We start from the raw sequence: 10,447 nt of genomic DNA on the forward strand, positions 1-10,447 counted from the left end.
AGGTGCTCCACTGGATCCACAAGACTTCCCACCCACTCGCCTGTGATCTTCCTGCATTCAACATCATTACATGCATGGCGTGAGTGTGAAGAGGAATTTATAGATTTTTAGTGGACATATGGCTAATATCTAACTTATAGACTTGATCTGGACTGGACTGGGGTGTTTTATCAATATTCAATTACTCTTGCATATAAAGCTCTTTCTTATACACATATGAATGTCTATGAATTTGTTTCTCTAGTCTACCCAGACTAACAGAGGTAGCAAGGACTGTCCTATGAGAATTTGGTCGGGAAACTTTATCCCATCCACCTGTAGCCCTGAATTTCCCACTTTAGGGTTATTTTTGCTTCCCAAACCCAAAGAACATGGAAAAGAACACAATTTGAAAGCCTACAACAAGGAAAAATAACTAACAACCCTCTGAGAAGGTGGGCAACGAACCTGAACAGACAAGTCACAAAGGATGACACTGGAGTGGCTGAAAAACACACGGGAAATGCTTCTGGTCAGTAGCCATCCAGGCAATGCAAGTCAAAACACCAATGAGATACCACCTAACACCCACAACTGTAGCTCAATTATAAAAACAGACCGAGAACAACAAATACTGGCGTGGGTGTGGAGAGATTAGAACACATATTCACTGCTGGTGGGCTTGTAAATACTTATAGCCACTGTAGAAAGGAATATGGCGATTCCTAAAACAGATGGCAATTGAAAAACCGTATTACCCAGCAATACCATTATTGGGCATAAGCCCTAAAGAAATAAGAAACAGATCATGAACAAGCATATGCCCCTCATGTTCATTGTGGCACAGTGCACAACAGCAAGAAGTTGGAAACAGCTTAAGTTCCCATCAGTAAAGGATTGGATAAAAAAAATATCTCTGGTATATACACACAATAGAATATTATTCATTCCTAAAAAACAGTGATCGAAACCATGAAACACCTCATAACGTGGAAGGATCTGTTTGGGTTTGGGGAGATAGACACAATGTCAATGAATACGGTGACTCTGACAGGAGACTTTGAATGGAATGCACTAAATTTGCGATTCCTATTAGGTGTTGATAAAGCAGTTGGATGGATGGTCAAACCTCAGGACAAGGCTGAGGGTAAATAATTGGGCCTTTGTTCATGCAGACCCTCTTTGAATTCCTGGGATTGGATAAGGTCATCTAGAAAGTATCAGTATATACCATCAGAGGACATTCGTGGAGGACTACAGAGTCCCAGCACTTAAAAACAGAGCCACAGAGGAGAAAGCAAAAGGGACCAGTGGGTAGTAGTGAGAGAAAAGAAAATCTAGGTGAATGTGGTCACAGAAAAGCCAACAAAGAACATTTCAAAACAAACAAACAAACAAAAAAAAACACAAACAAGTAGTAGCTGAGCTGCGTCCTGTTGAGTGAGTTGAAGTAGGCCATGGGATTTAGCCTCAAGGGGCCCAGGGGAGGGATGGGAAATAGAGAAAGCTATTGGGGACAATTCTTTTGAGTGGTGATGTTGTGAAGGAAGACATGGCATGATGGATGATTCCTGAGACAGCATTTATCAGCAAGCAGAACAGTGATTTTCAACCTTCCTAACGCTAAGACCCTTTAATACAGTTCCTCACGTTGCAGGCATATCTGCATGTGGGCGGACCCACCTGAAGACGGATAGACAAGCAATGTCTCAGTTCCTAAGACCATCAGAAATATGGTCTTAGGTGACCCCTTTGACAGGGTCATTTGACCCCCAGGTTGAGAACCACTGAAGTAGAAGAACTTATACCAGCTTTCAAGACTTAACGAACTTAGTTGCTCTCATGAAGAAATTGCCTCAGGAATCACTGCCTTTAAACTTCAAACTATCAATAAATCAACTTACCAACAGGCTCTTAGAACCTAAATTATTTGTAAGTAGAAGAACTTCTATAAACTATTTGTTCTCATCAAACCTAAAGAAGAGTTTAAAACATTCTGCCTCCCTCCCACCCCCCCACCCCCCATCCCAAAGCAACTTAGGGTAGCAATTTGCAAAGTCACATAGAGAAAACACCGTTTTATAGTCCCAGGGGAAGTTTCCCATTTCAAAACCATTTTATGTGTCAGGATTAGTCTTTACCCTTATGCATACAATGTAAGTGGGGATACTAGACAGGAAGCAGAAGATCGACAAATTCTCAGATGACGTCCACAAAAGCAGGGAGGGCTTGGGAAGCCACTAGCATCACTTGAGGTCAATAGCCACCACCCCATGCTGACTTCAGGACCCTATTGGTGCAGTGGTTAAAGTACATGCACACTGATCAACAGGTGGTCAGTTCAAGCCCACCAGTCACGCTGTGGGGGAAAGATGTGGCTGCCTATTTCCATGGTGATTAGTCTTGGAAATCATACTGGGTAATTCTCTGTCCTGTAGGGTCATTATGAGCCGGAACCAACCTGATAGCTATGGATTTGGTCCTTAGCATGTTTTCCCGAGGTAAGGTAAACAGGAGCATACGAGGCACCTAAAACATCCAATAAGAGAGCCCAATAAAAAAAACTTTACGTTTCCCAAGCTTTATAAGAAGAACTCCATAAAATCATTTGAAAAACCTCAAGGAGTGCCCAATAATTTTGTGCCTTACAAGATCTGGAGTTTCCTTTGAATCTCCCCATTTAGGTTAACAGCATCTTCCTGGCATGCAAATTTAGGGCAGAATGCAGTTTACGAGCATGAATAAACAGCTAAATTTCCTCTCTGAAAACACTTTATATTCTTTCTAAATAAAACTCAGTGCACTTGGAATCCCACACCTCTTCCAGCTCTGGCAAAATGGCTGCCTGGGAAGCTGCCACCATACACTCAGTCTAGCTGCTTCTTGAGCCCCAGCACTTAACTCTCTCCAGATGTAACCCTTCCCGTTTTCTCCGTCTTCATCACTTTGTCACGAGTAAAACACAACTAGAGTCTCCACCCCCACCCCAAGCCCATACTCCCAATGAGGACTCATGGCAACGCTCTTAGGACGGGGTAATACTGCTCCTGTGCATTTCCGAGATGGGGGTAGAAAGATCCATCTCTCTCCTTCAGAGAGGCTTGTGGTTTCAAACTGCTGGCCTTGCAGTATGTTGCTCAATTCGTAACCACATCAGCACTAGGGCCACATAAGGTCCACGAAATCATCAATGCCAGCTAATGTCACATGCTTCACCAAAAGACAAGCTGTTCCAGCCATCATATTGGGGTGAATTAAATATTTGACAAAATAAAAAGCAGTCTAGGAGTGCTATATAGTTATGTATTGGGCTTCAACCTATCAGGTCAGAAGTTTGAAACCACCAGCCACTCGCTGGAGAAAGATGGGGCTTTCTATTCCTGTTACGAGTTACAGTCTTGGATACCCACAAGCGCAGTTCTACCCTGTCCTGTAAGGTCACTATCAGTTGGTATTGACTCAATGGCAGTGAGTAAGCTGGCTAATTTTTGTTGTTGTTGTTGTTGAATTCATTTTATTTAACACATCCTTCTTTAGCCAGCTGGATAATTTTAAAATAGATAATTTTGTGTGGCCCGTGATGAACTATATTATAAATATCCAAATGGCCCTTGGCAGAGAAAAATGTGCCTCAGCCCTGGTCTAAAGTAAAAAGGACAATTTAATTATTATTACGCTCATACTTTACCACCTATCTATCCATTTGTTGCATTATGGTGGTTTATGTCCTGCTATGATGCTGAGGCCAATGGTATTTCAAATACCAGCAGAGTCACACCCAGGATAGGTGTCAATGGAGCTTCCACATTAAGACCTACTAAGAAAAGAGGCATGGTGAGTTATTTCTGAAAATTAGCCAATGAAAATGATACGGACATAACTGAATAGTTAAAGTCTGCATTTTGGCAACTACAAACACTCTCATAGATGATAGTACTGAGGATAGAGGTGGGGGAAGGGCGGAGATAGGGGAGAGAGGTGTGTTAGGAGGTCAAGTCGATTGATTCATAGGCTCATTCTCTCAGCTTGTGGTAACAGGATGACTTTGAGCTAGAAATATTCATTGACAAAATTAGCAGGTGCATTGAAGTGATGAAAAAAATTAATTCTTGGTGAAATTTTCCTCATCTGTTCCTTACCAGTACAGAAATAGCAGTTTTCCCTTTTCTTAAAATTTTCCCTTAACAACCCCTGTGATCATCCTGTGTTCTTTGAGAAAAATCGATCAAAGGTTGGAATTCCTTTGGAATGCCCAAAACACACTTGCCATAACTTTTGAGCTGACCTTTCTGCCTGGAATTAATCCAGCAGATTGCCTCAGAAACCACTATTTTGATTGGACTTTACATTTTTTTATGAAGGTGCCCTAATGAAATATAGGTGGGTGCATTAGGAAGAGAACTTGCCCTGTAGTCACCTACTGACTACAGAGATAAAAAAACAAACAAACATATGTTTTGTTTGGAATAAACCACGCATGCATGAACTAGGACCCTACAAGTAATAGTTTCTGACACCCTTGTAGACTGAGGAAGTAAATATTTATGTGCTTATGAGTCATTATCCCTGATACTCAGTGCTGACGTGGTTGTAGAAATAGTTAAATCCAAGCACTGAATATATAGGCTGGGGAGAGTGGCCGCTCTGTCCTGACCACGTAGGAGCAAACTAAGAAGGAGAGAGAGAGAGAGAGAGAGAGAGAGAGAGAGAGAGAGAGAGAGAGAGAGAGAGAACCTCATTCCTGATCCACCCAGCCTCGATCACAACATTCCTGTTCCGAGCAGCCAATGCACAGAGAGAGGATCATAGGGTTGACCCAACAGGAAACATGACTTCTCATGGCCCACAAGCCCACAGCATTACAGGGAACAACTCTGGAGATACAGTGCAGAAAGTGAGTCCTGTCTGACACCCCCACAGAAGGGAAGATCATGAGGAGAGTCCAACAGAGCAGCAAGAGGAGCACAGTCATGAAATTCCTGAGGGATTTTGAAAATAGACTTCTGACTTGGGGGCAGTACTTGGTACCTTATCAGACCTGGTTGGATGACATTCATAAAAATCAGCAGATAGACCTGGAAATATTTATAGGCTTTTTATTTTCCTTTTAAAAAATTCTTTTAAAAATATGTCTATCTATATGAGATAGGCAGGATAAACAATCCCAAGGAGAAAGCAATGGGACCAATGGTTTCAGAGGGCATGAAAGAGGAGCAGATTGGGAGACGTGTGAGGGGAGGCAACAAACGCAGGGACAAGGGAACAACAAGGAATCTAAGTTAGATGGCCTGGAGGGTGTAGAACGCCTGGTGGGATTTGATCAATTATAATGTAGCCAAGAGGAATTACTGAGAACCGAATGAAGGGTGAACATGAAAGTGGGCAGGAGGAAAGTTAAAGGAAACAGAGAAAAGTACTAGGAAGCAAAGCCATATATTGAGAAGTATAAATATGAGCATGTACATATATAAATATATTAATATATTTTAGGGGTATTGACTATGTACATATATTTATATGTTAAATTATTAAGGTAGCAGATATATTTTGGGTCTCTACTTATTTCTTCCCTCAACACCAGAACACTCTGTTCTAATAACCTGGTACTCTGTGATTTCACTTTCCCAACATATTTGCTAAAGAAAAAATGGGTGCATAAGCAAATGTGGTGAAGAAAACTGATAGTTCCCAGCTATTAAGATATATAGTGCCAGGGGTCTTAAAGGCTTGAAGTTAAACAAGTGGCCATCTAGCAGGAAAGCAACAAAGCCCACATGGAAGAAGCACACCAGCCTGTGTGATCACAAGGTGTTGACAGGATCAGGCATCAGAAGATCAAAACCAAGCAATTATATCAATGTGAAGGAGAGGGAGAGGTCATAGTGGAGACCCAAATTCTATCTGCTGACAATTGGACATCCCTTCACAGAAGGGGCGATTCAGCCAGGGTGCAGTATAGCACCAAGGAAACACACAACATTCCTCTGGTTCTTTAATGTTTTCTCTACCCTCCCCACCCCCTAACCAGTATCATGACCCCATTTTTACCTCACAAATCCTGCTGGACCGGAGTATGTACATTGGTACAGATAAGAACTTTTGACACACAGAAGCCAGGACAGACACACCCCTTAGAAACAGTAATGGGAATAGCAATACCATGGGGGGGGGGAACAAGGTGGAACTGATAGCAATGATGGATATATACCACCTCCTGAGGGGGGTGGAAATATAACAGAAATATGGGTGAAGGGATAGAACGGACAGTGTAAGATATGATACATGTATATGTATACATGGGTTCATGGAGGTGGGAGGGTGGAGGAGGGAGGGAAAAAGGAGCTGATAGTGAGGGCTGAAGTAGAAAGAACAATGTTTTGAAAATTATGACAGCAACATATGTACAACTTTGCTTGATATAATTGATTTATGAATTATTACAATATCTGTTAGAACACCCACCAAAATGATTTTAAAAAGAGAAAGAAACAAAGAAACAGTGAAGTCCAGTCTAGTTCAAGTCAGGCTTCTCCTCACTCATGGAAGCTGATGAACAAGAAGCAGGATGACAGAGCAGAGACAGCCAGGATCACAGGTAGCTGGCTGCAAAGGTCTGAAGTTGACCAAGTGAATCCAGTGTTGGATGTCCACTGACGGCTCCTGGGATCAGAAATAAAAAAACGGGATGCAAGCTCCAGTTCTGGCAGAAGGCAAAGGGTGAAAAGAGGTCAAATCTGCTCCATCACTCCTTCTTATGCAAAATGGGTTATGACACCAAGGAGATGCCCTCAGACTGTAACCCTACTGATAGGGTGGGCTATACCTCTACTCCTCTTTAGGAGTGTCTAGTTGACATAATCGCTAACCATGACAAACACTAATGCTAGGAGACAGGATGAGCTGTGGAGGAACAACATACATAAAGACCACCATAGATGGAGAAAGCAAAAAGGTCATTGTGTCAGTTACATAATCTCCTGTCAACTTGCTAAGGGGTGGAGTCTAGCCTATCAATCAGGTAGAAGCTTGATGACTTCATTTGTAGGCACGAAGGAGATAAATAGCTTACTAAAGGCCAGATACCGTGACTCCATGCTTCGTCTTCCTGCTGACAAGCTACATGGAACTATGCTGATAGAGTCAGAGCCCTGGAGCTAGAGGAGCCACATGGAGACCCATGCCAGCACTGAGATGCTTCCACCGCCACTGGTTCCACAAGACTTTCCATCCACTGGCCTGGGATCTTCATGTACTCAGTGTCATTGCATGTGTTACGTGAATCTGAAGAGGAATTTACAGACAGACTGGTATTGGACTTATGGGCTAATATTGGACTTAAGGACTTGATATTAAATGGAATGTTTTCCTAATGTATACTTACACTTTGATATAAAGTTTTCTGTATATGTGTGTCTATTGAGTTGCTTCCATAGTCAATCCAGACTAACACAGTCATTAAAAAGACCAGAAATAAAAGAAAACTCAAAGTGTATGGCAATTTACTCTCCATTGTAGAGTATCTAAGGCATATGGAAGGAATGATGAAATCAAATAGCTGAATAAAAAGTTTCAGAGGACAGCTCGAGAAGACAAAGTAAAATATGATAATTAAAAGTGCAAAGAACTAGTGTTAGAAATTCAAAAAGTAAGAACGCACTCAGCATATATTAATCTGAAATAAGAAAACATTTTGAGCCTTGAGTTACAATATTTAAAGATTTAATGGGCAAAATATTGACTGATCCAGGAAGCATTAAAGAAGATGGAAAGAATAGAGTGACTATACCAAAAAGAACTCATTGCTAGTCTACCATTTCAGGAGGTAGCATATGAGCAAGGCCTAACAGTACTGAAGGAAGAAGCTCAAACTGCACTGAAAGCATAAGTCAAAAACAAGGCTCGAGGAATTGATGGACTACCAGTTGAAATGTTTCATCAGGCTGATGAAGCATTGGAAACACTCACTTGCTATGTCAGGAAATTTGGATGACAACTACTTGGTCAACTAACTGGAAGAAATCATATTTGTACCCATTCCAAAGAAAAATGACCCTCTAGCTCAGAAGCAACAAAGCCCACATGGAAGAAGCACACCAACCTGTGTGATCACGGGGTGTTGAAGGGATCAGGTATCAGGCATCATCAGAACAAAAAACCATATAATTGTGAATGAGAGCATTGTGGAGTGGAGACCCAAAGCCCATCTGTAGGCAATTGGACATCCCCTTATGGAAGGGTTGCAGGGAACAGACGAGCCAGTTAGGGTGCAGTATAGTAAGGATGAAACATACAACTTTCCTCTCGTTCCTAAATGCTTCCTCCCCCCAGCCCCCACTATCAGGATCCCAATTCTACCTTACCTTACCAGAGGATGTACACTGGTGCAGATAGGAACTGGAAACACAGGGAATCCATGGCGGATGATCTCTTCAGGACCAGTGGTGAGAGTGGCGATTTTTCTTGGATCCACAATCCATGCTCATGGAAGCAGGAATCAAGAGATTAAAAGACAGATTGCATTGGGTACATTTGCTGCACAAGGCTTCAATAGGGATGGTTCTCTGAAGAAAATTGCTTCATATATGAAAGTTGAACATTGACTAAGGTAGACAGAAGAAGAATCAATGAATTTGAATTATGGTATTGGCAAAGAATCTTTGAATTATGGTGCTGGGGAAGAATATTGAAAGTACCATGGACTTCCAAAAGAACAAACCAATTTTCTTGAAAGAAGTACAGCTAGAATGCTCCTCAGAGGCAAGGATGGCGAGTCCTTGTGTCGTGTGCTTTGGACTTGATGGCACTCAAATAAGTCATCTGGGTTAGAAGACGTTTTCTCAGGATGCTTTAGGACACAGTTTACAGCACCCTTTGAGGTTACTGTACCTTCTTTCTACCACACACACATAGGCTCACACTTCAAACACACTCCTCCCAATTCCTATGGGAAAAATTCTTGAAGTTAAGTGTGGTTCAAACGTAAATAAAAACATTTTCCGATTTTCCCTCTTAACGTCCTTCCGACCTAAACTGAAAGCTGTCTGGCCCACGTGGCATCCCATCACAACATCAGATCGGGCAGCATCACTCACTCCCTTTCTTCTATCCAGAAGTCAAGATAAAAAAGACCCTTGGCTTCCTCCCCTCGCTTCTGCCACAGAGGAGCTGGAAGACATTCATTCTCCTAATTCTACATACAGCCTAGTCATAAAAAATGTATAGTATTTCAATGTCATAGAACCTGAATTCTATACGAACAGAGATTGATGTTGATGCAGTCAGCAGACATCTTAGTGGAGGATTAAGTTGGGATTCTATTTTCCAGGGTTAATTCTTTATTACTTCTGGTTTCCAAAAGATGAAAACAAGATATTAGATTAGTCTCCTAAGCAATGGAATCACGAGGAGCCACTTTTCAAAGGTCTTGGGAAGGCCCTGTCCTATAAGGTTTTCTAAGCTGCTGTTTTTCTGGGTACAGATGGCCTGGTCCCCTCCTATGGAACTACTGTGGGGACTTGAACTGCCAACCTTTTTGTTGCCAGCCAAACCCTTATCTGTTGCACCACCAGGGCTCCATCTCACAGGTGTAGCTCTCATTCTGTAATTCAGGGAGAAGCTCAAAGGTCATGAAAAACCATTTTAACTCCATTGTCTTGAATGGTTCTTTCTATCTTTGACCAGTCGGTACTCTGAATATTGGGTGATCCTGGCTGCTTGTAGAACCCTGAACTCTGAAGTTAGCAGATCCAGATTTGAATCTTAGGCTAGTCACTTACTTAGTGTTACCCAGCATGCTCCTCATGCTCCCTAGATCTCAATTCATCTGTAAAGAAGGGATAATCTTAATATCTGCCTCATTTTGTGTAAATCAAATGAAAAACACATGTAAAGCATGTAGCCGAGGATCTGAGTGCCTAGTGCATTTAAACTATTATTGTTTTTTTAATATAGTTTTATTTTTCCATCCTCAATTCCTACCTACTTATACTTTCTCTTGCTCATAATAATCTTTTAGATATACGTGGCCAGTGACTATTTCCTCCCAGGAATTTTTTTCTTCTGACTAAACAACCTCATCATCCCAACCATCCCTCACCTTGTATGGCTGAGGATCGTATTCTTCACGTTGTTTTCTTCTCAGTTATGAAATCAAGTCAGGGCAGTTAATGCCTTGGGCCTGTGGGTGAAGGCAACCTTCTGAAATAAGTGCGGGTGAGGTAGTTAATTGTGCCAACCTGGCTGATAAACACATGTGGGGTTAATTGAAGGGCGGAGGGATAAATGGCTCGGTGAGCCTTGCCTTTTGAGTTCTCCGGTCTCTTGCTTTGTGATGGTCGTACCAGGGTGCAGCTGTCTTAGCAAGTTCCTTGCTTCATCTTACAAGGCTCACTTCCTGCAAGACATCCCAGAGAAGAAGCTGCATGGACCTACCCTGATGCAGCCCTAGGTGCTGGAGCAGCCGTGTGGA

This window comes from Tenrec ecaudatus, chromosome 6, assembly GCF_050624435.1.
Source record: "Tenrec ecaudatus isolate mTenEca1 chromosome 6, mTenEca1.hap1, whole genome shotgun sequence".
NCBI classification, from domain to species: Eukaryota; Metazoa; Chordata; class Mammalia; order Afrosoricida; family Tenrecidae; genus Tenrec; species Tenrec ecaudatus.